We start from the raw sequence: 22,996 nt of genomic DNA, 5'->3' as shown, positions 1-22,996 counted from the left end.
GATTTTGCCAGACAGTGAAATGGGTTAAATGAATGAGACTGGTTTGATTCACATCGGTGTGGGTGTTAGTTACGCAACATACATCAATTCAATGGGTGCTGTGGCTTAGTTGGTTAAAGTGCCTGTCTAGTAAACAGGAGGTCCTGAGTTCAAATCTCAGCAGTACCTTTTCAAGCATTTCATTGTACACATTGGTGGAGAAGGTCAGAGGGGAGGGCACTCTGCTTTTCTCACCAATGGGTTTAGAGAATTAGGCAAGTCGAGAGAAGAGAAGACGTGAGGAGGATGCAATTGAGATATTCCAATGTCACGGAAAAAGGGCACTTTTTGAATGATTTAAAACGTACCGACTGTCAAAAGCTCAACTGCTTCTTCAGTTTATTTGTTATCGAGACCCAAATGAAAAGAGTTTCGCCAGGTTGTACACGTCACTTTCACAGAATAAGTAGGCTCTATAAGGCTGCTCTTGCAGCCAGCTGTGATCGTATAATGGTTAGTACTCTGCGTTGTGGCTGCAGCAACCCTGGTTTGAACCTGACTTACAGCACTGCAATGTCAGTTCAAAAGGGTTGTATTTTGAACGAGTAAAAACGTATTGTGTGAGCAAAGAAACTCAAGAACTCTGCTTTTGGACAAAGTCCCCCAGCTCATGATAGATAAAATACTGACATTAACTGATTCGTCTGCTGTTTCAGAGGATTTTACAATTTTTAAGCTCGAGAGCCAAATGTGAAATGTAGTGTCATCGAACAACCGAAATTCTAAAGAAATAGTGTTTGATTCTGAATGTTTACTCATATCTCGCGACCCACCTATGACATGTTAATAACCGCTTTGGGTCCCAAACCATAGTTTAAGAATCCATGTCAGAGGTTCTTGAGTTTATTAATCTCGAAACCCAAATGTAAAATGTTTTGTCCTCGAATGACTATAATTAAAAATAAATAATACGTGATTACAAATATTTGCTGATATCTCGCTACCCACCTCTCACATGCTCAGGCCCACTTTGGTTCCCAAAACATAGCTTAACAAACCCTGTTGCTAGACAATTGAAGGTGTCCATATCGATTCCAATATTGGTAAATGACATCTGTTTTGTGACGTGATTTTGCCAGACAGTGAAATGGGTTAAATGAATGAGACTGGTTTGATTCACATCAGTTTGGGTGTTGGTTACGCAACATACATCAAATCAACGGGTGCTGTGGCTTAGTTGGTTAAAGTGCCTGTCTAGTAAACAGGAGATCCTGAGTTCAAATCTCAGCAGTACCTTTTCAAGCATTTCATTGTACACATTGGTGGAGAAGGTCAGATGGGAGGGCACTCTGCTTTTCTCACCAATGGGTTTAGAGAATTAGGCAAGTCGAGAGAAGAGAAGACGTGAGGAGGATGCAATTGAGATATTCCATTGTCACGGAAAAATGGCTCTTTTTGAATGAGTTAAAACGTGCCGACTGTCAAAAGCGTAACTGCTTCTTCAGTTTATTCGTTATCGAGACCCAAATGAGAAGAGTTTCGCCAGGTTGTACACGTCACTTTCACAGAATAAGTAGGCTCTATAAGGCTGCTCTTGCAGCCAGCCGTGATCGTATAGTGGTTAGTACTCTGCGTTGTGGCTGCAGCAACCCTGGTTTGAACCCGGGTTACGGCACTGCAATGTCAGTTCGAAAGGGTTGTATTTTGAACGAGTAAAAACTTATTGTGTTAGCAAAGAAACTCAAGAACTCTGCTTTTGGACAAAGTCCCCCAGCTCATGATTGGTAAAATACTTACATTAACTGATTCGTCTGCTGTTTCAGAGGATTTTACCATTTTTAAGCTCGAGAGCCAAATGTGAAATGTAGTGTCATCGAACAAACGAAATTCTAAAGAAATAGTGTATGATTCTGAATGTTAACTCATATCTCACGACCCACCTATCACATATTAATAACCACTTTGGGTCCCAAACCATAGTTTAAGAATCCATGTCAGAGGTTCTTGAGGTTATTCATCTCGAAACCGAAATGTAAAATGTACTGTCCTCGAATGACCATAATTAAAAATAAATAGTATGTGGTTACAAAGATTTACTGATATCTCGCTACCCAGCTCTCACATGCTCAGGCCCACTTTGGTTCCCAAAACATAGATTAACAAACCCTGTTGCTAGACAATTGAAGGTGTCCATATCGATTCCAATATTAGTAAATGACATCTGTTTTGTGACGTGATTTTGCCAGACAGTGAAATGGGTTAAATGAATGAGACTGGTTTGATTCACATCGGTGTGGGTGTTAGTTACGCAACATACATCAATTCAATGGGTGCTGTGGCTTAGTTGGTTAAAGTGCCTGTCTAGTAAACAGGAGGTCCTGAGTTCAAATCTCAGCAGTACCTTTTCAAGCATTTCATTGTACACATTGGTGGAGAAGGTCAGAGGGGAGGGCACTCTGCTTTTCTCACCAATGGGTTTAGAGAATTAGGCAAGTCGAGAGAAGAGAAGACGTGAGGAGGATGCAATTGAGATATTCCAATGTCACGGAAAAAGGGCACTTTTTGAATGATTTAAAACGTACCGACTGTCAAAAGCTCAACTGCTTCTTCAGTTTATTTGTTATCGAGACCCAAATGAAAAGAGTTTCGCCAGGTTGTACACGTCACTTTCACAGAATAAGTAGGCTCTATAAGGCTGCTCTTGCAGCCAGCTGTGATCGTATAATGGTTAGTACTCTGCGTTGTGGCTGCAGCAACCCTGGTTTGAACCTGACTTACAGCACTGCAATGTCAGTTCAAAAGGGTTGTATTTTGAACGAGTAAAAACGTATTGTGTGAGCAAAGAAACTCAAGAACTCTGCTTTTGGACAAAGTCCCCCAGCTCATGATAGATAAAATACTGACATTAACTGATTCGTCTGCTGTTTCAGAGGATTTTACAATTTTTAAGCTCGAGAGCCAAATGTGAAATGTAGTGTCATCGAACAACCGAAATTCTAAAGAAATAGTGTTTGATTCTGAATGTTTACTCATATCTCGCGACCCACCTATGACATGTTAATAACCGCTTTGGGTCCCAAACCATAGTTTAAGAATCCATGTCAGAGGTTCTTGAGTTTATTCATCTCGAAACCCAAATGTAAAATGTTTTGTCCTCGAATGACTATAATTAAAAATAAATAATACGTGATTACAAATATTTGCTGATATCTCGCTACCCACCTCTCACATGCTCAGGCCCACTTTGGTTCCCAAAACATAGCTTAACAAACCCTGTTGCTAGACAATTGAAGGTGTCCATATCGATTCCAATATTGGTAAATGACATCTGTTTTGTGACGTGATTTTGCCAGACAGTGAAATGGGTTAAATGAATGAGACTGGTTTGATTCACATCAGTTTGGGTGTTGGTTACGCAACATACATCAAATCAACGGGTGCTGTGGCTTAGTTGGTTAAAGTGCCTGTCTAGTAAACAGGAGATCCTGAGTTCAAATCTCAGCAGTACCTTTTCAAGCATTTCATTGTACACATTGGTGGAGAAGGTCAGATGGGAGGGCACTCTGCTTTTCTCACCAATGGGTTTAGAGAATTAGGCAAGTCGAGAGAAGAGAAGACGTGAGGAGGATGCAATTGAGATATTCCATTGTCACGGAAAAATGGCTCTTTTTGAATGAGTTAAAACGTGCCGACTGTCAAAAGCGTAACTGCTTCTTCAGTTTATTCGTTATCGAGACCCAAATGAGAAGAGTTTCGCCAGGTTGTACACGTCACTTTCACAGAATAAGTAGGCTCTATAAGGCTGCTCTTGCAGCCAGCTGTGATCGTATAATGGTTAGTACTCTGCGTTGTGGCTGCAGCAACCCTGGTTTGAACCTGACTTACAGCACTGCAATGTCAGTTCAAAAGGGTTGTATTTTGAACGAGTAAAAACGTATTGTGTGAGCAAAGAAACTCAAGAACTCTGCTTTTGGACAAAGTCCCCCAGCTCATGATAGATAAAATACTGACATTAACTGATTCGTCTGCTGTTTCAGAGGATTTTACAATTTTTAAGCTCGAGAGCCAAATGTGAAATGTAGTGTCATCGAACAACCGAAATTCTAAAGAAATAGTGTTTGATTCTGAATGTTTACTCATATCTCGCGACCCACCTATGACATGTTAATAACCGCTTTGGGTCCCAAACCATAGTTTAAGAATCCATGTCAGAGGTTCTTGAGTTTATTCATCTCGAAACCCAAATGTAAAATGTTTTGTCCTCGAATGACTATAATTAAAAATAAATAATACGTGATTACAAATATTTGCTGATATCTCGCTACCCACCTCTCACATGCTCAGGCCCACTTTGGTTCCCAAAACATAGCTTAACAAACCCTGTTGCTAGACAATTGAAGGTGTCCATATCGATTCCAATATTGGTAAATGACATCTGTTTTGTGACGTGATTTTGCCAGACAGTGAAATGGGTTAAATGAATGAGACTGGTTTGATTCACATCAGTTTGGGTGTTGGTTACGCAACATACATCAAATCAACGGGTGCTGTGGCTTAGTTGGTTAAAGTGCCTGTCTAGTAAACAGGAGATCCTGAGTTCAAATCTCAGCAGTACCTTTTCAAGCATTTCATTGTACACATTGGTGGAGAAGGTCAGATGGGAGGGCACTCTGCTTTTCTCACCAATGGGTTTAGAGAATTAGGCAAGTCGAGAGAAGAGAAGACGTGAGGAGGATGCAATTGAGATATTCCATTGTCACGGAAAAATGGCTCTTTTTGAATGAGTTAAAACGTGCCGACTGTCAAAAGCGTAACTGCTTCTTCAGTTTATTCGTTATCGAGACCCAAATGAGAAGAGTTTCGCCAGGTTGTACACGTCACTTTCACAGAATAAGTAGGCTCTATAAGGCTGCTCTTGCAGCCAGCCGTGATCGTATAGTGGTTAGTACTCTGCGTTGTGGCTGCAGCAACCCTGGTTTGAACCCGGGTTACGGCACTGCAATGTCAGTTCGAAAGGGTTGTATTTTGAACGAGTAAAAACTTATTGTGTTAGCAAAGAAACTCAAGAACTCTGCTTTTGGACAAAGTCCCCCAGCTCATGATTGGTAAAATACTTACATTAACTGATTCGTCTGCTGTTTCAGAGGATTTTACCATTTTTAAGCTCGAGAGCCAAATGTGAAATGTAGTGTCATCGAACAACCGAAATTCTAAAGAAATAGTGTATGATTCTGAATGTTTACTCATATCTCACGACCCACCTATCACATGTTAATAACCGCTTTGGGTCCCAAACCATAGTTTAAGAATCCATGTCAGAGGTTCTTGAGTTTATTCATCTCGAAACCGAAATGTATAATGTACTGTCCTCGAATGACCATAATTAAAAATAAATATTACGTGATTACAACTATTTACTGATATCTCGCTACCCACCTCTCACATGCTCAGGCCCACTTTGGTTCGCAAAACATAGCTTAACAAACCCTGTTGCTAGACAATTGAAGGTGTCCATATCGATTCCAATATTGGTAAATGACATCTGTTTTGTGACGTGATTTTGCCAGACAGTGAAATGGGTTAAATGAATGAGACTGGTTTGATTCACATCAGTTTGGGTGTTAGTTACGCAACATACATCAAAACAACGGGTGCTGTGGCTTAGTTGGTTAAAGTGCCTGTCTAGTAAACTGGAGATCCTGAGTTCAAATCTCAGCAGTACCTTTTCAAGCATTTCATTGTACACATTGGTGGAGAAGGTCAGAAGGGAGGGCACTCTGCTTTTCTCACCAATGGGTTTAGAGAATTAGGCAAGTCGAGAGAAGACGTGAGGAGGATGTAATTGAGATATTCCAATGTCACGGAAAAGGGCACTTTTTGAATGAGTTAAAACGTACCGACTGTCAAAAGCGCAACTCCTTCTTCAGTTTATTCGTTATCGACACCCAACTGAAAAGAGTCTCGCCAGGTTGTACATGTCACTTTCACAGAATAAGTTGGCTCTATAAGGCTGCTCTTGCAGCCAGCCATGATCGTATAATGGTTAGTACTCTGCGTTGTGGCTGCAGCAACCCTGGTTTGAACCCGGGTTACGGCACTGCAATGTCAGTTCAAAAGGGTTGTATTTTGAACGAGTAAAAACTTATTGTGTTAGCAAAGAAACTCAAGAACTCTGCTTTTGGACAAAGTCCCCCAGCTCATGATAGGTAAAATACTTACATTAACTGATTCGTCTGCTGTTCCAGAGGATTTTACAATTTTTAAGCTCGAGAGCCAAATGTGAATTGTAGTATCATCGAACAACCGAAATTCTAAAGAAATAGTGTATGATTCTGAATGTTTACTCATATCTCGTGACCCACCTATCACATGTTAATAACCGCTTTGGGTCCCAAACCATAGTTTAAGAATCCATGTCAGAGGTTCTTGAGGTTATTCATCTCGAATCCCAAATGTAAAATGTACTGTCCTCGAATGACCATAATTAAAAAGAAATAGTATGTGATTACAAATATTTACTGATATGTCGCTACCCACCTCTCACATGCTCAGGCCCACTTTGGTTCCCAAAACATAGCTTAACAAACCCTGTTGCTAGACAATTGAAGGTGTCCATATTGATTCCAAAATTAGTAAATGACATCGGTTTTGTGACGTGATTTTGCCAGACAGAGATTAAATAGGTTAAATGAATGAGACGGGTTTGATTCACGTCGGTGTGGGTGTTAGTTACGCAACATACATCAAATCAACGGGTGCTGTGGCTTAGTTGGTTAAAGTGCCTGTCTAGTAAACTGGAGATCCTGAGTTCAAATCTCAGCAGTACCTTTTCAAGCATTTCATTGTACACATTGGTGGAGAAGGTCAGAAGGGAGGGCACTCTGCTTTTCTCACCAATGGGTTTAGAGAATTAGGCAAGTCGAGAGAAGACGTGAGGAGGATGCAATTGAGATATTCCATTGTCACGGAAAAATGGCTCTTTTTGAATGAGTTAAAACGTGCCGACTGTCAAAAGCGTAACTGCTTCTTCAGTTTATTCGTTATCGAGACCCAAATGAGAAGAGTTTCGCCAGGTTGTACACGTCACTTTCACAGAATAAGTAGGCTCTATAAGGCTGCTCTTGCAGCCAGCCGTGATCGTATAGTGGTTAGTACTCTGCGTTGTGGCCGCAGAAACCCCGGTTCGAATCTGGGTCACGGCACTCCAATGTCACCTCAAAAGGATTGTATTTTGAACGAGTAAAAACGTATTGTGTGAGCGAAGAAACTCAAGAACTCTGCTTTTGGACAAAGTCCCCCAGCTCATGAAAGGTAAAATACTTACATTAACTGATTCGTCTGCTGTTCCAGAGGATTTTACCATTTTTAAGCTCGAGAGCCAAATGTGAAATGTAGTGTCATCGAACAACCGAAATTCTGAAGAAATAGTGTATGATTCTGAATGTTTACTCATATCTCGCGACCCACCTATCACATGTTAATAACCGCTTTGGGTCCCAAACCAAAGTTTAAGAATCCATGTCAGAGGTTCTTGAGTTTATTCATCTCGAATCCCAAATGTAAAATGTACTGTCCTCGAATGACCATAATTAAAAAGAAATAGTATGTGATTACAAATATTTACTGATATCTCGCTACCCACCTCTCACATGCTCAGGCCCACTTTGGTTCCCAAAACATAGCTTAACAAATCCTGTTGCTAGACAATTGAAGGTGTCCATATCGATTCCAATATTGGTAAATGACATCTGTTTTGTGACGTGATTTTGCCAGACAGTGAAATGGGTTAAATGAATGAGACTGGTTTGATTCACATCAGTTTGGGTGTTGGTTACGCAACATACATCAAATCAACGGGTGCTGTGGCTTAGTTGGTTAAAGCGCCTGTCTAGTAAACAGGAGATCCTGAGTTCAAATCTCAGCAGTACCTTTTCAAGCATTTCATTGTACACATTGGTGGAGAAGGTCAGAGGGTAGGGAACTCCGCTTTTCACACCAATGGGTTTAGAGAATTAGGCAAGTCGAGAGAAGAGAAGACTTGAGGAGGATGCAATTGAGATATTCCAATGTCACGGAAAAAGGGCACTTTTTGAATGAGTTAAAACGTACCGACTGTCAAAAGCGCAACTGCTTCTTCAGTTTATTCGTTATCGAGACCCAAATGAAAAGAGTCTCGCCAGGTTGTACACGTCACTTTCACAGAATAAGTAGGCTCTATAATGCTGCTCTTGTAGCCAGCCATGATCATATAATGGTTAGTACTCTGCGTTGTGGCTGCAGCAACCCTGGTTTGAACCCGACTTACGGCACTGCAATGTCAGTTCAAAAGGGTTGTATTTTGAACGAGTAAAAACGTATTGTTTTAGCGAAGAAACTCAAGAACTCTGCTTTTGGACAAAGTCCCCCAGCTCATGATTGGTAAAATACTTACATTAACTGATTCGTCTGCTGTTTCAGAGGATTTTATCATTTTTAAGCTCGAGAGCCAAATGTGAAATGTAGTGTCATCGAACAACCGAAATTCTAAAGAAATAGTGTATGATTCTGAATGTTTACTCATATCTCGCGACCCACCTATAGCATGTTAATAACCGCTTTGGGTCCCAAACCATAGTTTAAGAATCCATGTCAGAGGTTCTTGAGGTTATTCATCTCGAATCCCAAATGTAAAATGTACTGTCCTCGAATGACTATAATTAAAAATAAATAATACGTGATTACAAATATTTGCTGATATCTCGCTACCCACCTCTCACATGCTCAGGCCCACTTTGGTTCCCAAAACATAGCTTAACAAATCCTGTTGCTAGACAATTGAAGGTGTCCATATCGATTCCAATATTGGTAAATGACATCTGTTTTGTGACGTGATTTTGCCAGACAGTGAAATGGGTTAAATGAATGAGACTGGTTTGATTCACATCAGTTTGGGTGTTGGTTACGCAACATACATCAAATCAACGGGTGCTGTGGCTTAGTTGGTTAAAGTGCCTGTCTAGTAAACAGGAGATCCTGAGTTCAAATCTCAGCAGTACCTTTTCAAGCATTTCATTGTACACATTGGTGGAGAAGGTCAGATGGGAGGGCACTCTGCTTTTCTCACCAATGGGTTTAGAGAATTAGGCAAGTCAAGAGAAGAGAAGACGTGAGGAGGATGCAATTGAGATATTCCATTGTCACGGAAAAATGGCTCTTTTTGAATGAGTTAAAACGTACCGACTGTCAAAAGCGTAACTGCTTCTTCAGTTTATTCGTTATCGAGACCCAAATGAGAAGAGTTTCGCCAGGTTGTACACGTCACTTTCACAGAATAAGTAGGCTCTATAAGGCTGCTCTTTCAGCCAGCCGTGATCGTATAGTGGTTAGTACTCTGCGTTGTGGCCGCAGAAACCCCGGTTCGAATCCGGGTCACGGCACTGCAATGTCACCTCAAAAGGATTGTATTTTGAACGAGTAAAAACGTATTGTGTGAGCGAAGAAACTCAAGAACTCTGCTTTTGGACAAAGTCCCCCAGCTCATGATAGGTAAAATACTTACATTAACTGATTCGTCTGCTGTTCCAGAGGATTTTACAATTTTTAAGCTCGAGAGCCAAATGTGAATTGTAGTATCATCGAACAACCGAAATTCTAAAGAAATAGTGTATGATTCTGAATGTTTACTCATATCTCGCGACCCACCTATCACATGTTAATAACCGCTTTGGGTCCCAAACCATAGTTTAAGAATCCATGTCAGAGGTTCTTGAGGTTATTCATCTCGAATCCCAAATGTAAAATGTACTGTCCTCGAATGACCATAATTAAAAAGAAATAGTATGTGATTACAAATATTTACTGATATGTCGCTACCCACCTCTCACATGCTCAGGCCCACTTTGGTTCCCAAAACATAGCTTAACAAACCCTGTTGCTAGACAATTGAAGGTGTCCATATTGATTCCAAAATTAGTAAATGACATCGGTTTTGTGACGTGATTTTGCCAGACAGAGATTAAATAGGTTAAATGAATGAGACGGGTTTGATTCACGTCGGTGTGGGTGTTAGTTACGCAACATACATCAAATCAACGGGTGCTGTGGCTTAGTTGGTTAAAGTGCCTGTCTAGTAAACTGGAGATCCTGAGTTCAAATCTCAGCAGTACCTTTTCAAGCATTTCATTGTACACATTGGTGGAGAAGGTCAGAAGGGAGGGCACTCTGCTTTTCTCACCAATGGGTTTAGAGAATTAGGCAAGTCGAGAGAGAGAGACGTGAGGAGGATGCAATTGAGATATTCCAATGTCACGGAAAAAGGGCACTTTTTGAATGAGTTAAAACGTACCGACTGTCAAAAGCGCAACTGCTTCTTCAGTTTATTCGTTATCGAGACCCAAATGAGAAGAGTTTCGCCAGGTTGTACACGTCACTTTCACAGAATAAGTAGGCTCTATAAGGCTGCTCTTGCAGCCAGCCGTGATCGTATAGTGGTTAGTACTCTGCGTTGTGGCCGCAGAAACCCCGGTTCGAATCCGGGTCACGGCACTGCAATGTCAGTTCCAAAAGGATTGTATTTTGAACGAGTAAAAACGTATTGTGTGAGCGAAGAAACTCAAGAACTCTGCTTTTGGACAAAGTCCCCCAGCTCATGATAGGTAAAATACTTACATTAACTGATTCGTCTGCTGTTTCAGAGGATTTTACCATTTTTAAGCTCGAGAGCCAAATGTGAAATGTAGTGTCATCGAACAACCGAAATTCTAAAGAAATAGTGTATGATTCTGAATGTTTACTCATATCTCGCGACCCACCTATCACATGTTAATAACCGCTTTGGGTCCCAAACCATAGTTTAAGAATCCATGTCAGAGGTTCTTGAGTTTATTCATCTCGAATCCCAAATGTAAAATGTACTGTCCTCGAATGACCATAATTAAAAAGAAATAGTATGTGATTACAAATATTTACTGATATCTCGCTACCCACCTCTCACATGCTCAGGCCCACTTTGGTTCCCAAAACATAGCTTAACAAATCCTGTTGCTAGACAATTGAAGGTGTCCATATCGATTCCAATATTGGTAAATGACATCTGTTTTGTGACGTGATTTTGCCAGACAGTGAAATGGGTTAAATGAATGAGACTGGTTTGATTCACATCAGTTTGGGTGTTGGTTACGCAACATACATCAAATCAACGGGTGCTGTGGCTTAGTTGGTTAAAGTGCCTGTCTAGTAAACAGGAGATCCTGAGTTCAAATCTCAGCAGTACCTTTTCAAGCATTTCATTGTACACATTGGTGGAGAAGGTCAGAGGGGAGGGCACTCTGCTTTTCTCACCAATGGGTTTAGAGAATTAGGCAAGTCGAGAGAAGAGAAGACGTGAGGAGGATGCAATTGAGATATTCCAATGTCACGGAAAAAGGGCACTTTTTGAATGAGTTAAAACGTACCGACTGTCAAAAGCGCAACTGCTTCTTCAGTTTATTCGTTATCGAGACCCAAATGAAAAGAGTCTCGCCAGGTTGTACATGTCACTTTCACAGAATAAGTAGGCTCTATAAGGCTGCTCTTGCAGCCAGCCATGATCGTATAATGGTTAGTACTCTGCGTTGTGGCTGCAGCAACCCTGGTTTGAACCCGGGTTACGGCACTGCAATGTCAGTTCAAAAGGGTTGTATTTTGAACGAGTAAAAATGTATTGTGTGAGCGAAGAAACTCAAGAACTCTGCTTTTGGACAAAGTCCCCCAGCTCATGATAGGTAAAATACTGACATTAACTGATTCGTCTGCTGTTTCAGAGGATTTTACAATTTTTAAGCTCGAGAGCCAAATGTGAAATGTAGTGTCATCGAACAACCGAAATTCTAAAGAAATAGTGTATGATTCTGAATGTTTACTCATATCTCGCGACCCACCTATCACATGTTAATAACCGCTTTGGGTCCCAAACCATAGTTTAAGAATCCATGTCAGAGGTTCTTGAGTTTATTCATCTCGAAACCGAAATGTAAAATGTACTGTCCTCGAATGACCATAATTAAAAATAAATAGTATGTGGTTACAAATATTTACTGATATCTCGCTACCCAGCTCTCACATGCTCAGGCCCACTTTGGTTCCCAAAACATAGATTAACAAACCCTGTTGCTAGACAATTGAAGGTGTCCATATCGATTCCAATATTAGTAAATGACATCTGTTTTGTGACGTCATTTTGACAGACAGAGATTAAATAGGTTAAATGAATGAGACTGGTTTGATTCACATCGGTGTGGGTGTTAGTTACGCAACATACATCAAATCAATGGGTGCTGTGGCTTAGTTGGTTAAAGTGCCTGTCTAGTAAACAGGAGATCCTGAGTTCAAATCTCAGCAGTACCTTTTCAAGCATTTCATTGTACACATTGGTGGAGAAGGTCAGAGGGGAGGGCACTCTACTTTTCTCACCAATGGGTTTAGAGAATTAGGCAAGTCGAGAGAAGAGAAGACGTGAGGAGGATGCAATTGAGATATTCCAATGTCACGGAAAAAGGGCACTTTTTGAATGAGTTAAAACGTACCGACTGTCAAAAGCGCAACTCCTTCTTCAGTTTATTCGTTATCGAGACCCAAATGAAAAGAGTTTCGCCAGGTTGTACATGTCACTTTCACAGAATAAGTAGGCTCTATAAGGCTGCTCTTGCAGCCAGCCGTGATCGTATAGTGGTTAGTACTCTGCGTTGTGGACGCAGCAACCCCGGTTCGAATCCGGGTCACGGCACTGCAATGTCAGTTCCAAAAAGGTTGTATTTTGAACGAGTAAAAATGTATTGTGTGAGCGAAGAAACTCAAGAACTCTGCTTTTGGACAAAGTCCCCCAGCTCATGATAGGTAAAATACTTACATTAACTCATTCGTCTGCTGTTTCAGAGGATTTTACAATTTTTAAGCTCGAGAGCCAAATGTGAAATGTAGTGTCATCGAACAACCGAAATTCTAAAGAAATAGTGTATGATTCTGAATGTTTACTCATATCTCGCGACCCACCTATCACATGTTAATAACCGCTTTGGGTCCCAAACCATAGTTTAAGAATCCATGTCAGAGGTTCTTGAGTTTATTCATCTCGAAACCGAAATGTAAAATGTACTGTCCTCGAATGACCATAATTAAAAATAAATAGTATGTGGTTACAAATATTTACTGATATCTCGCTACCCAGCTCTCACATGCTCAGGCCCACTTTGGTTCCCAAAACATAGATTAACAAACCCTGTTGCTAGACAATTGAAGGTGTCCATATCGATTCCAATATTAGTAAATGACATCTGTTTTGTGACGTGATTTTGCCAGACAGTGAAATGGGTTAAATGAATGAGACTGGTTTGATTCACATCGGTGTGGGTGTTAGTTACGCAACATACATCAAATCAATGGGTGCTGTGGCTTAGTTGGTTAAAGTGCCTGTCTAGTAAACAGGAGATCCTGAGTTCAAATCTCAGCAGTACCTTTTCAAGCATTTCATTGTACACATTGGTGGAGAAGGTCAGAAGGGAGGGCACTCTGCTTTTCTCACCAATGGGTTTAGAGAATTAGGCAAGTCGAGAGAAGAGAAGACGTGAGGAGGATGTAATTGAGATATTCCAATGTCACGGAAAAAGGGCACTTTTTGAATGAGTTAAAACGTACCGACTGTCAAAAGCGCAACTGCTTCTTCAGTTTATTCGTTATCGAGACCCAAATGAAAAGAGTTTCGCCAGGTTGTACATGTCACTTTCACAGAATAAGTAGGCTCTATAAGGCTGCTCTTGCAGCCAGCCGTGATCGTATAGTGGTTAGTACTCTGCGTTGTGGCTGCAGCAACCCCGGTTTGAATCCGGGTCACGGCACTGCAATGTCAGTTCAAAAGGGTTGTATTTTGAACGAGTAAAAACGTATTGTGTGAGCGAAGAAACTCAAGAACTCTGCTTTTGGACAAAGTCCCCCAGCTCATGATAGGTAAAATACTTACATTAACTGATTCGTCTGCTGTTTCAGAGGATTTTACCATTTTTAAGCTCGAGAGCCAAATGTGAAATGTAGTGTCATCGAACAACCGAAATTCTAAAGAAATAGTGTATGATTCTGAATGTTTACTCATATCTCGCGACCCACCTATCACATGTTAATAACCGCTTTGGGTCCCAAACCATAGTTTAAGAATCCATGTCAGAGGTTCTTGAGTTTATTCATCTCGAAACCCAAATGTAAAATGTACTGTCCTCGAATGACCATAATTAAAAAGAAATAGTATGTGATTACAAATATTTACTGATATCTCGCTACCCACCTCTCACATGCTCAGGCCCACTTTGGTTCCCAAAACATAGCTTAACAAACCCTGTTGCTAGACAATTGAAGGTGTCCATATCGATTCCAATATTAGTAAATGACATCTGTTTTGTGACGTGATTTTGCCAGACAGTGAAATGGGTTAAATGAATGAGACTGGTTTGATTCACATCGGTGTGGGTGTTAGTTACGCAACATACATCAAATCAACGGGTGCTGTGGCTTAGTTGGTTAAAGTGCCTGTCTAGTAAACAGGAGATCCTGAGTTCAAATCTCAGCAGTACCTTTTCAAGCATTTCATTGTACACATTGGTGGAGAAGGTCAGAAGGGAGGGCACTCTGCTTTTCTCACCAATGGGTTTAGAGAATTAGGCAAGTCGAGAGAAGAGAAGACGTGAGGAGGATGCAATTGAGATATTCCATTGTCACGGAAAAATGGCTCTTTTTGAATGAGTTAAAACGTACCGACTGTCAAAAGCGCAACTGCTTCTTCAGTTTATTCGTTATCGAGACCCAAATGAGAAGAGTTTCGCCAGGTTGTACATGTCACTTTCACAGAATAAGTAGGCTCTATAAGGCTGCTCTTGCAGCCAGCCGTGATCGTATAGTGGTTAGTACTCTGCGTTGTGGACGCAGCAACCCCGGTTCGAATCCGGGTCACGGCACTGCAATGTCAGTTCCAAAAAGGTTGTATTTTGAACGAGTAAAAACGTATTGTGTGAGCGAAGAAACTCAAGAACTCTGCTTTTGGACAAAGTCCCCCAGCTCATGATAGGTAAAATACTTACATTAACTGATTCGTCTGCTGTTTCAGAGGATTTTACCATGTTTAAGCTCGAGAGCCAAATGTGAAATGTAGTGTCATCGAACAACCGAAATTCTAAAGAAATAGTGTATGATTCTGAATGTTTACTCATATCTCGCGACCCACCTATCACATGTTAATAACCGCTTTGGGTCCCAAACCATAGTTTAAGAATCCATGTCAGAGGTTCTTGAGTTTATTCATCTCGAAACCGAAATGTAAAATGTACTGTCCTCGAATGACCATAATTAAAAAGAAATAGTATGTGATTACAAATATTTACTGATATCTCGCTACCCACCTCTCACATGCTCAGGCCCACTTTGGTTCCCAAAACATAGCTTAACAAACCCTGTTGCTAGACAATTGAAGGTGTCCATATCGATTCCAATATTAGTAAATGACATCTGTTTTGTGACGTGATTTTGCCAGACAGTGAAATGGGTTAAATGAATGAGACTGGTTTGATTCACATCGGTGTGGGTGTTAGTTACGCAACATACATCAAATCAACGGGTGCTGTGGCTTAGTTGGTTAAAGTGCCTGTCTAGTAAACAGGAGATCCTGAGTTCAAATCTCAGCAGTACCTTTTCAAGCATTTCATTGTACACATTGGTGGAGAAGGTCAGAAGGGAGGGCACTCTGCTTTTCTCACCAATGGGTTTAGAGAATTAGGCAAGTCGAGAGAAGAGAAGACGTGAGGAGGATGTAATTGAGATATTCCAATGTCACGGAAAAAGGGCACTTTTTGAATGAGTTAAAACGTACCGACTGTCAAAAGCGCAACTCCTTCTTCAGTTTATTCGTTATCGAGACCAAAATGAAAAGAGTTTCGCCAGTTTGTACATGTCACTTTCACAGAATAAGTAGGCTCTATAAGGCTGCTCTTGCAGCCAGCCGTGATCGTATAGTGGTTAGTACTCTGCGTTGTGGACGCAGCAACCCCGGTTTGAATCCGGGTCACGGCACTGCAATGTCAGTTCCAAAAGGGTTGTATTTTGAACGAGTAAAAACTGTATTGTGTGAGCGAAGAAACTCAAGAACTCTGCTTTTGGACAAAGTCCCCCAGCTCATGATAGGTAAAATACTTACATTAACTGATTCGTCTGCTGTTTCAGAGGATTTTACCATGTTTAAGCTCGAGAGCCAAATGTGAAATGTAGTGTCATCGAACAACCGAAATTCTAAAGAAATAGTGTATGATTCTGAATGTTTACTCATATCTCACGACCCACCTATCACATGTTAATAACCGCTTTGGGTCCCAAACCATAGTTTAAGAATCCATGTCAGAGGTTCTTGAGTTTATTCATCTCGAAACCCAAATGTAAAATGTATTGTCCTCGAATGACTATAATTAAAAAGAAATAATATGTGATTACAAATATTTACTGATATCTCGCTACCCACCTCTCACATGCTCAGGCCCACTTTGGTTCCCAAAACATAGCTTAACAAATCCTGTTGCTAGACAATTGAAGGTGTCCATATCGATTCCAATATTGGTAAATGACATCTGTTTTGTGACGTGATTTTGCCAGACAGTGAAATGGGTTAAATGAATGAGACTGGTTTGATTCACATCAGTTTGGGTGTTGGTTACGCAACATACATCAAATCAACGGGTGCTGTGGCTTAGTTGGTTAAAGCGCCTGTCTAGTAAACAGGAGATCCTGAGTTCAAATCTCAGCAGTACCTTTTCAAGCATTTCATTGTACACATTGGTGGAGAAGGTCAGATGGGAGGGCACTCTGCTTTTCTCACCAATGGGTTTAGAGAATTAGGCAAGTCGAGAGAAGAGAAGACGTGAGGAGGATGCAATTGAGATATTCCAATGTCACGGAAAAAGGGCACTTTTTGAATGAGTTAAAACGTACCGACTGTCAAAAGCGCAACTGCTTCTTCAGTTTATTCGTTATCGAGACCCAAATGAAAAGAGTCTCGCCAGGTTGTACATGTCACTTTCACAGAATAAGTAGGCTCTATAAGGCTGCTCTTGCAGCCAGCCATGATCGTATAATGGTTAGTACTCTGCGTTGTGGCTGCAGCAACCCTGGTTTGAACCCGGGTTACGGCACTGCAATGTCAGTTCAAAAGGGTTGTATTTTGAACGAGTAAAAACGTATTGTGTGAGCGAAGAAACTCAAGAACTCTGCTTTTGGACAAAGTCCCCCAGCTCATGATAGGTAAAATACTTACATTAACTGATTCGTCTGCTGTTTCAGAGGATTTTACAATTTTTAAGCTCGAGAGCCAAATGTGAAATGTAGTGTCATCGAACAACCGAAATTCTAAAGAAATAGTGTATGATTCTGAATGTTTACTCATATCTCGCGACCCACCTATCACATGTTAATAACCGCTTTGGGTCCCAAACCATAGTTTAAGAATCCATGTCAGAGGTTCTTGAGTTTATTCATCTCGAAACCCAAATGTAAAATGTACTGTCCTCGAATGACCATAATTAAAAATAAATAGTATGTGATTACAAATATTTACTGATATCTCGCTACCCACCTCTCACATGCTCAGGCCCACTTTGGTTCCCAAAACATAGCTTAACAAACCCTGTTGCTAGACAATTGAAGGTGTCCATATCGATTCCAATATTAGTAAATGACATCTGTTTTGTGACGTGATTTTGCCAGACAGTGAAATGGGTTAAATGAATGAGACTGGTTTGATTCACATCGGTGTGGGTGTTAGTTACGCAACATACGTCAAATCAACGGGTGCTGTGGCTTAGTTGGTTAAAGTGCCTGTCTAGTAAACAGGAGATCCTGAGTTCAAATCTCAGCAGTACCTTTTCAAGCATTTCATTGTACACATTGGTGGAGAAGGTCAGAAGGGAGGGCACTCTGCTTTTCTCACCAATGGGTTTAGAGAATTAGGCAAGTCGAGAGAAGAGAAGACGTGAGGAGGATGCAATTGAGATATTCCATTGTCACGGAAAAAGGGCTCTTTTTGAATGAGTTAAAACGTACCGACTGTCAAAGGCGCAACTGCTTCTTCAGTTTATTCGTTATCGAGACCCAAATGAGAAGAGTTTCGCCAGGTTGTACACGTCACTTTCACAGAATAAGTAGGCTCTATAAGGCTGCTCTTGCAGCCAGCCGTGATCGTATAGTGGTTAGTACTCTGCGTTGTGGACGCAGAAACCCCGGTTCGAATCCGGGTCACGGCACTGCAATGTCACCTCCAAAAAGGATTGTATTTTGAACGAGTAAAAACGTATTGTGTGAGCGAAGAAACTCAAGAACTCTGCTTTTGGACAAAGTCCCCCAGCTCATGATAGGTAAAATACTTACATTAACTGATTCGTCTGCTGTTCCAGAGGATTTTACAATTTTTAAGCTCGAGAGCCAAATGTGAATTGTAGTATCATCGAACAACCGAAATTCTAAAGAAATAGTGTATGATTCTGAATGTTTACTCATATCTCGCGACCCACCTATCACATGTTAATAACCGCTTTGGGTCCCAAACCATAGTTTAAGAATCCATGTCAGAGGTTCTTGAGGTTATTCATCTCGAATCCCAAATGTAAAATGTACTGTCCTCGAATGACCATAATTAAAAAGAAATAGTATGTGATTACAAATATTTACTGATATGTCGCTACCCACCTCTCACATGCTCAGGCCCACTTTGGTTCCCAAAACATAGCTTAACAAACCCTGTTGCTAGACAATTGAAGGTGTCCATATCGATTCCAATATTAGTAAATGACATCTGTTTTGTGACGTGATTTTGCCAGACAGTGAAATGGGTTAAATGAATGAGACTGGTTTGATTCACATCGGTGTGGGTGTTAGTTACGCAACATACATCAAATCAACGGGTGCTGTGGCTTAGTTGGTTAAAGTGCCTGTCTAGTAAACAGGAGATCCTGAGTTCAAATCTCAGCAGTACCTTTTCAAGCATTTCATTGTACACATTGGTGGAGAAGGTCAGAAGGGAGGGCACTCTGCTTTTCTCACCAATGGGTTTAGAGAATTAGGCAAGTCGAGAGAAGACGTGAGGAGGATGTAATTGAGATATTCCAATGTCACGGAAAAAGGGCACTTTTTGAATGAGTTAAAACGTACCGACTGTCAAAAGCGCAACTCCTTCTTCAGTTTATTCGTTATCGACACCCAACTGAAAAGAGTCTCGCCAGGTTGTACATGTCACTTTCACAGAATAAGTTGGCTCTATAAGGCTGCTCTTGCAGCCAGCCATGATCGTATAATGGTTAGTACTCTGCGTTGTGGCTGCAGCAACCCTGGTTTGAACCCGGTTACGGCACTGCAATGTCAGTTCAAAAGGGTTGTATTTTGAACGAGTAAAAACTTATTGTGTGAGCAAAGAAACTCAAGAACTCTGCTTTTGGACAAAGTCCCCCAGCTCATGATAGGTAAAATACTTACATTAACTGATTCGTCTGCTGTTTCAGAGGATTTTACAATTTTTAAGCTCGAGAGCCAAATGTGAAATGTAGTGTCATCGAACAACCGAAATTCTAAAGAAATAGTGTATGATTCTGAATGTTTACTCATATCTCGCGACCCACCTATCACATGTTAATAACCGCTTTGGGTCCCAAACCATAGTTTAAGAATCCATGTCAGAGGTTCTTGAGTTTATTCATCTCGAAACCGAAATGTAAAATGTACTGTCCTCGAATGACCATAATTAAAAAGAAATAGTATGTGATTACAAATATTTACTGATATCTCGCTACCCACCTCTCACATGCTCAGGCCCACTTTGGTTCCCAAAACATAGCTTAACAAACCCTGTTGCTAGACAATTGAAGGTGTCCATATCGATTCCAATATTAGTAAATGACATCTGTTTTGTGACGTGATTTTGCCAGACAGTGAAATGGGTTAAATGAATGAGACTGGTTTGATTCACATCGGTGTGGGTGTTAGTTACGCAACATACATCAAATCAACGGGTGCTGTGGCTTAGTTGGTTAAAGTGCCTGTCTAGTAAACAGGAGATCCTGAGTTCAAATCTCAGCAGTACCTTTTCAAGCATTTCATTGTACACATTGGTGGAGAAGGTCAGAAGGGAGGGCACTCTGCTTTTCTCACCAATGGGTTTAGAGAATTAGGCAAGTCGAGAGAAGAGAAGACGTGAGGAGGATGCAATTGAGATATTCCAATGTCACGGAAAAAGGGCACTTTTTGAATGAGTTAAAACGTACCGACTGTCAAAAGCGCAACTGCTTCTTCAGTTTATTCGTTATCGAGACCCAAATGAAAAGAGTTTCGCCAGGTTGTACACGTCACTTTCACAGAATAAGTAGGCTCTATAAGGCTGCTCTTGCAGCCAGCCGTGATCGTATAGTGGTTAGTACTCTGCGTTGTGGACTGCAGCAACCCCGGTTCGAATCCCGGTCACGGCACTGCAATGTCAGTTCCAAAAAGGTTGTATTTTGAACGAGTAAAAACGTATTGTGTGAGCGAAGAAACTCAAGAACTCTGCTTTTGGACAAAGTCCCCCAGCTCATGATAGGTAAAATACTTACATTAACTGATTCGTCTGCTGTTTCAGAGGATTTTACCATGTTTAAGCTCGAGAGCCAAATGTGAAATGTAGTGTCATCGAACAACCGAAATTCTAAAGAAATAGTGTATGATTCTGAATGTTTACTCATATCTCGCGACCCACCTATCACATGTTAATAACCGCTTTGGGTCCCAAACCATAGTTTAAGAATCCATGTCAGAGGTTCTTGAGTTTATTCATCTCGAAACCCAAATGTAAAATGTACTGTCCTCGAATGACTATAATTAAAAAGAAATAATATGTGATTACAAATATTTACTGATATCTCGCTACCCACCTCTCACATGCTCAGGCCCACTTTGGTTCCCAAAACATAGCTTAACAAATCCTGTTGCTAGACAATTGAAGGTGTCCATATCGATTCCAATATTGGTAAATGACATCTGTTTTGTGACGTGATTTTGCCAGACAGTGAAATGGGTTAAATGAATGAGACTGGTTTGATTCACATCGGTGTGGGTGTTGGTTACGCAACATACATCAAATCAACGGGTGCTGTGGCTTAGTTGGTTAAAGTGCCTGTCTAGTAAACAGGAGATCCTGAGTTCAAATCTCAGCAGTACCTTTTCAAGCATTTCATTGTACACATTGGTGGAGAAGGTCAGAAGGGAGGGCACTCTGCTTTTCTCACCAATGGGTTTAGAGAATTAGGCAAGTCGAGAGAAGAGAAGACGTGAGGAGGATGCAATTGAGATATTCCAATGTCACGGAAAAAGGGCACTTTTTGAATGAGTTAAAACGTACCGACTGTCAAAAGCGCAACTGCTTCTTCAGTTTATTCGTTATCGAGACCAAAATGAAAAGAGTTTCGCCAGTTTGTACATGTCACTTTCACAGAATAAGTAGGCTCTATAAGGCTGCTCTTGCAGCCAGCCGTGATCGTATAGTGGTTAGTACTCTGCGTTGTGGACGCAGCAACCCCGGTTCGAATCCGGGTCACGGCACTGCAATGTCAGTTCCAAAAAGGTTGTATTTTGAACGAGTAAAAATGTATTGTGTGAGCGAAGAAACTCAAGAACTCTGCTTTTGGACAAAGTCCCCCAGCTCATGATAGGTAAAATACTTACATTAACTGATTCGTCTGCTGTTTCAGAGGATTTTACAATTTGTAAGCTCGAGAGCCAAATGTGAAATGTAGTGTCATCGAACAACCGAAATTCTAAAGAAATAGTGTATGATTCTGAATGTTTACTCATATCTCGCGACCCACCTATCACATGTTAATAACCGCTTTGGGTCCCAAACCATAGTTTAAGAATCCATGTCAGAGGTTCTTGAGGTTATTCATCTCGAATCCCAAATGTAAAATGTACTGTCCTCGAATGACCATAATTAAAAAGAAATAGTATGTGATTACAAATATTTACTGATATCTCGCTACCCACCTCTCACATGCTCAGGCCCACTTTGGTTCCCAAAACATAGCTTAACAAATCCTGTTGCTAGACAATTGAAGGTGTCCATATCGATTCCAATATTGGTAAATGACATCTGTTTTGTGACGTGATTTTGCCAGACAGTGAAATGGGTTAAATGAATGAGACTGGTTTGATTCACATCGGTGTGGGTGTTAGTTACGCAACATACATCAAATCAACGGGTGCTGTGGCTTAGTTGGTTAAAGCGCCTGTCTAGTAAACAGGAGATCCTGAGTTCAAATCTCAGCAGTACCTTTTCAAGCATTTCATTGTACACATTGGCGGAGAAGGTCAGATGGGAGGGCACTCTGCTTTTCTCACCAATGGGTTTAGAGAATTAGGCAAGTCGAGAGAAGAGAAGACGTGAGGAGGATGCAATTGAGATATTCCATTGTCACGGAAAAAGGGCTCTTTTTGAATGAGTTAAAACGTACCGACTGTCAAAAGCGTAACTGCTTCTTCAGTTTATTCGTTATCGACACCCAACTGAAAAGAGTCTCGCCAGGTTGTACATGTCACTTTCACAGAATAAGTTGGCTCTATAAGGTTGCTCTTGCAGCCAGCCATGATCGTATAATGGTTAGTACTCTGCGTTGTGGCTGCAGCAACCCTGGTTTGAACCCGGTTTACGGCACTGCAATGTCAGTTCAAAAGGGTTGTATTTTGAACGAGTAAAAACGTATTGTGTGAGCGAAGAAACTCAAGAACTCTGCTTTTGGACAAAGTCCCCCAGCTCATGATTGGTAAAATACTTACATTAACTGATTCGTCTGCTGTTTCAGAGGATTTTACCATTTTTAAGCTCGAGAGCCAAATGTGAAATGTAGTGTCATCGAACAACCGAAATTCTAAAGAAATAGTGTATGATTCTGAATGTTTACGCATATCTCGCGACCCACCTATCACATGTTAATAACCGCTTTGGGTCCCAAACCATAGTTTA

General features: G+C 40.9%; 29 non-coding genes across 29 annotated transcripts; all 29 read left to right on the top strand.

Moving 5' to 3' along the window:
- Window positions 1–94: 94 nt before the first annotated feature.
- On the top strand, window positions 95–168 carry trnat-agu (transfer RNA threonine (anticodon AGU)). Its single transcript has one exon. It is a non-coding gene; the product is annotated as a tRNA-Thr (tRNA).
- A 1,033-nt stretch (window positions 169–1,201) lies between these two features.
- On the top strand, window positions 1,202–1,275 carry trnat-agu (transfer RNA threonine (anticodon AGU)). Its single transcript has one exon. It is a non-coding gene; the product is annotated as a tRNA-Thr (tRNA).
- Window positions 1,276–2,308: 1,033 nt separating this feature from the next.
- trnat-agu (transfer RNA threonine (anticodon AGU)) lies at window positions 2,309–2,382 on the top strand. The gene has a single exon. It is a non-coding gene; the product is annotated as a tRNA-Thr (tRNA).
- A 1,033-nt stretch (window positions 2,383–3,415) lies between these two features.
- trnat-agu (transfer RNA threonine (anticodon AGU)) lies at window positions 3,416–3,489 on the top strand. Its single transcript has one exon. It is a non-coding gene; the product is annotated as a tRNA-Thr (tRNA).
- Window positions 3,490–4,522: 1,033 nt separating this feature from the next.
- Window positions 4,523–4,596, top strand: trnat-agu (transfer RNA threonine (anticodon AGU)). Its single transcript has one exon. It is a non-coding gene; the product is annotated as a tRNA-Thr (tRNA).
- A 1,033-nt stretch (window positions 4,597–5,629) lies between these two features.
- trnat-agu (transfer RNA threonine (anticodon AGU)) lies at window positions 5,630–5,703 on the top strand. The gene has a single exon. It is a non-coding gene; the product is annotated as a tRNA-Thr (tRNA).
- A 1,030-nt stretch (window positions 5,704–6,733) lies between these two features.
- On the top strand, window positions 6,734–6,807 carry trnat-agu (transfer RNA threonine (anticodon AGU)). Its single transcript has one exon. It is a non-coding gene; the product is annotated as a tRNA-Thr (tRNA).
- A 302-nt stretch (window positions 6,808–7,109) lies between these two features.
- trnah-gug (transfer RNA histidin (anticodon GUG)) lies at window positions 7,110–7,181 on the top strand. The gene has a single exon. It is a non-coding gene; the product is annotated as a tRNA-His (tRNA).
- Window positions 7,182–7,835: 654 nt separating this feature from the next.
- Window positions 7,836–7,909, top strand: trnat-agu (transfer RNA threonine (anticodon AGU)). Its single transcript has one exon. It is a non-coding gene; the product is annotated as a tRNA-Thr (tRNA).
- A 1,033-nt stretch (window positions 7,910–8,942) lies between these two features.
- On the top strand, window positions 8,943–9,016 carry trnat-agu (transfer RNA threonine (anticodon AGU)). Its single transcript has one exon. It is a non-coding gene; the product is annotated as a tRNA-Thr (tRNA).
- A 307-nt stretch (window positions 9,017–9,323) lies between these two features.
- On the top strand, window positions 9,324–9,395 carry trnah-gug (transfer RNA histidin (anticodon GUG)). Its single transcript has one exon. It is a non-coding gene; the product is annotated as a tRNA-His (tRNA).
- A 657-nt stretch (window positions 9,396–10,052) lies between these two features.
- Window positions 10,053–10,126, top strand: trnat-agu (transfer RNA threonine (anticodon AGU)). The gene has a single exon. It is a non-coding gene; the product is annotated as a tRNA-Thr (tRNA).
- A 305-nt stretch (window positions 10,127–10,431) lies between these two features.
- trnah-gug (transfer RNA histidin (anticodon GUG)) lies at window positions 10,432–10,503 on the top strand. The gene has a single exon. It is a non-coding gene; the product is annotated as a tRNA-His (tRNA).
- A 655-nt stretch (window positions 10,504–11,158) lies between these two features.
- trnat-agu (transfer RNA threonine (anticodon AGU)) lies at window positions 11,159–11,232 on the top strand. The gene has a single exon. It is a non-coding gene; the product is annotated as a tRNA-Thr (tRNA).
- Window positions 11,233–12,268: 1,036 nt separating this feature from the next.
- Window positions 12,269–12,342, top strand: trnat-agu (transfer RNA threonine (anticodon AGU)). The gene has a single exon. It is a non-coding gene; the product is annotated as a tRNA-Thr (tRNA).
- A 307-nt stretch (window positions 12,343–12,649) lies between these two features.
- Window positions 12,650–12,721, top strand: trnah-gug (transfer RNA histidin (anticodon GUG)). Its single transcript has one exon. It is a non-coding gene; the product is annotated as a tRNA-His (tRNA).
- A 655-nt stretch (window positions 12,722–13,376) lies between these two features.
- Window positions 13,377–13,450, top strand: trnat-agu (transfer RNA threonine (anticodon AGU)). Its single transcript has one exon. It is a non-coding gene; the product is annotated as a tRNA-Thr (tRNA).
- A 1,033-nt stretch (window positions 13,451–14,483) lies between these two features.
- Window positions 14,484–14,557, top strand: trnat-agu (transfer RNA threonine (anticodon AGU)). The gene has a single exon. It is a non-coding gene; the product is annotated as a tRNA-Thr (tRNA).
- Window positions 14,558–14,864: 307 nt separating this feature from the next.
- Window positions 14,865–14,936, top strand: trnah-gug (transfer RNA histidin (anticodon GUG)). The gene has a single exon. It is a non-coding gene; the product is annotated as a tRNA-His (tRNA).
- A 655-nt stretch (window positions 14,937–15,591) lies between these two features.
- trnat-agu (transfer RNA threonine (anticodon AGU)) lies at window positions 15,592–15,665 on the top strand. The gene has a single exon. It is a non-coding gene; the product is annotated as a tRNA-Thr (tRNA).
- A 307-nt stretch (window positions 15,666–15,972) lies between these two features.
- On the top strand, window positions 15,973–16,044 carry trnah-gug (transfer RNA histidin (anticodon GUG)). Its single transcript has one exon. It is a non-coding gene; the product is annotated as a tRNA-His (tRNA).
- A 656-nt stretch (window positions 16,045–16,700) lies between these two features.
- On the top strand, window positions 16,701–16,774 carry trnat-agu (transfer RNA threonine (anticodon AGU)). The gene has a single exon. It is a non-coding gene; the product is annotated as a tRNA-Thr (tRNA).
- Window positions 16,775–17,807: 1,033 nt separating this feature from the next.
- trnat-agu (transfer RNA threonine (anticodon AGU)) lies at window positions 17,808–17,881 on the top strand. Its single transcript has one exon. It is a non-coding gene; the product is annotated as a tRNA-Thr (tRNA).
- A 307-nt stretch (window positions 17,882–18,188) lies between these two features.
- Window positions 18,189–18,260, top strand: trnah-gug (transfer RNA histidin (anticodon GUG)). The gene has a single exon. It is a non-coding gene; the product is annotated as a tRNA-His (tRNA).
- A 656-nt stretch (window positions 18,261–18,916) lies between these two features.
- Window positions 18,917–18,990, top strand: trnat-agu (transfer RNA threonine (anticodon AGU)). The gene has a single exon. It is a non-coding gene; the product is annotated as a tRNA-Thr (tRNA).
- A 1,027-nt stretch (window positions 18,991–20,017) lies between these two features.
- On the top strand, window positions 20,018–20,091 carry trnat-agu (transfer RNA threonine (anticodon AGU)). Its single transcript has one exon. It is a non-coding gene; the product is annotated as a tRNA-Thr (tRNA).
- Window positions 20,092–21,126: 1,035 nt separating this feature from the next.
- On the top strand, window positions 21,127–21,200 carry trnat-agu (transfer RNA threonine (anticodon AGU)). The gene has a single exon. It is a non-coding gene; the product is annotated as a tRNA-Thr (tRNA).
- Window positions 21,201–21,507: 307 nt separating this feature from the next.
- trnah-gug (transfer RNA histidin (anticodon GUG)) lies at window positions 21,508–21,579 on the top strand. The gene has a single exon. It is a non-coding gene; the product is annotated as a tRNA-His (tRNA).
- Window positions 21,580–22,234: 655 nt separating this feature from the next.
- On the top strand, window positions 22,235–22,308 carry trnat-agu (transfer RNA threonine (anticodon AGU)). Its single transcript has one exon. It is a non-coding gene; the product is annotated as a tRNA-Thr (tRNA).
- Window positions 22,309–22,996: the final 688 nt, after the last annotated feature.

The sequence above is a fragment of the Salmo salar genome, chromosome 13 (assembly GCF_965601325.2).
Source record: "Salmo salar chromosome 13, fSalSal1, whole genome shotgun sequence".
NCBI classification, from domain to species: domain Eukaryota; kingdom Metazoa; phylum Chordata; class Actinopteri; order Salmoniformes; family Salmonidae; genus Salmo; species Salmo salar.
Note: the sequence above shows the minus strand (reverse complement) of the source record. Positions and strands in the feature narration are given on the sequence as shown.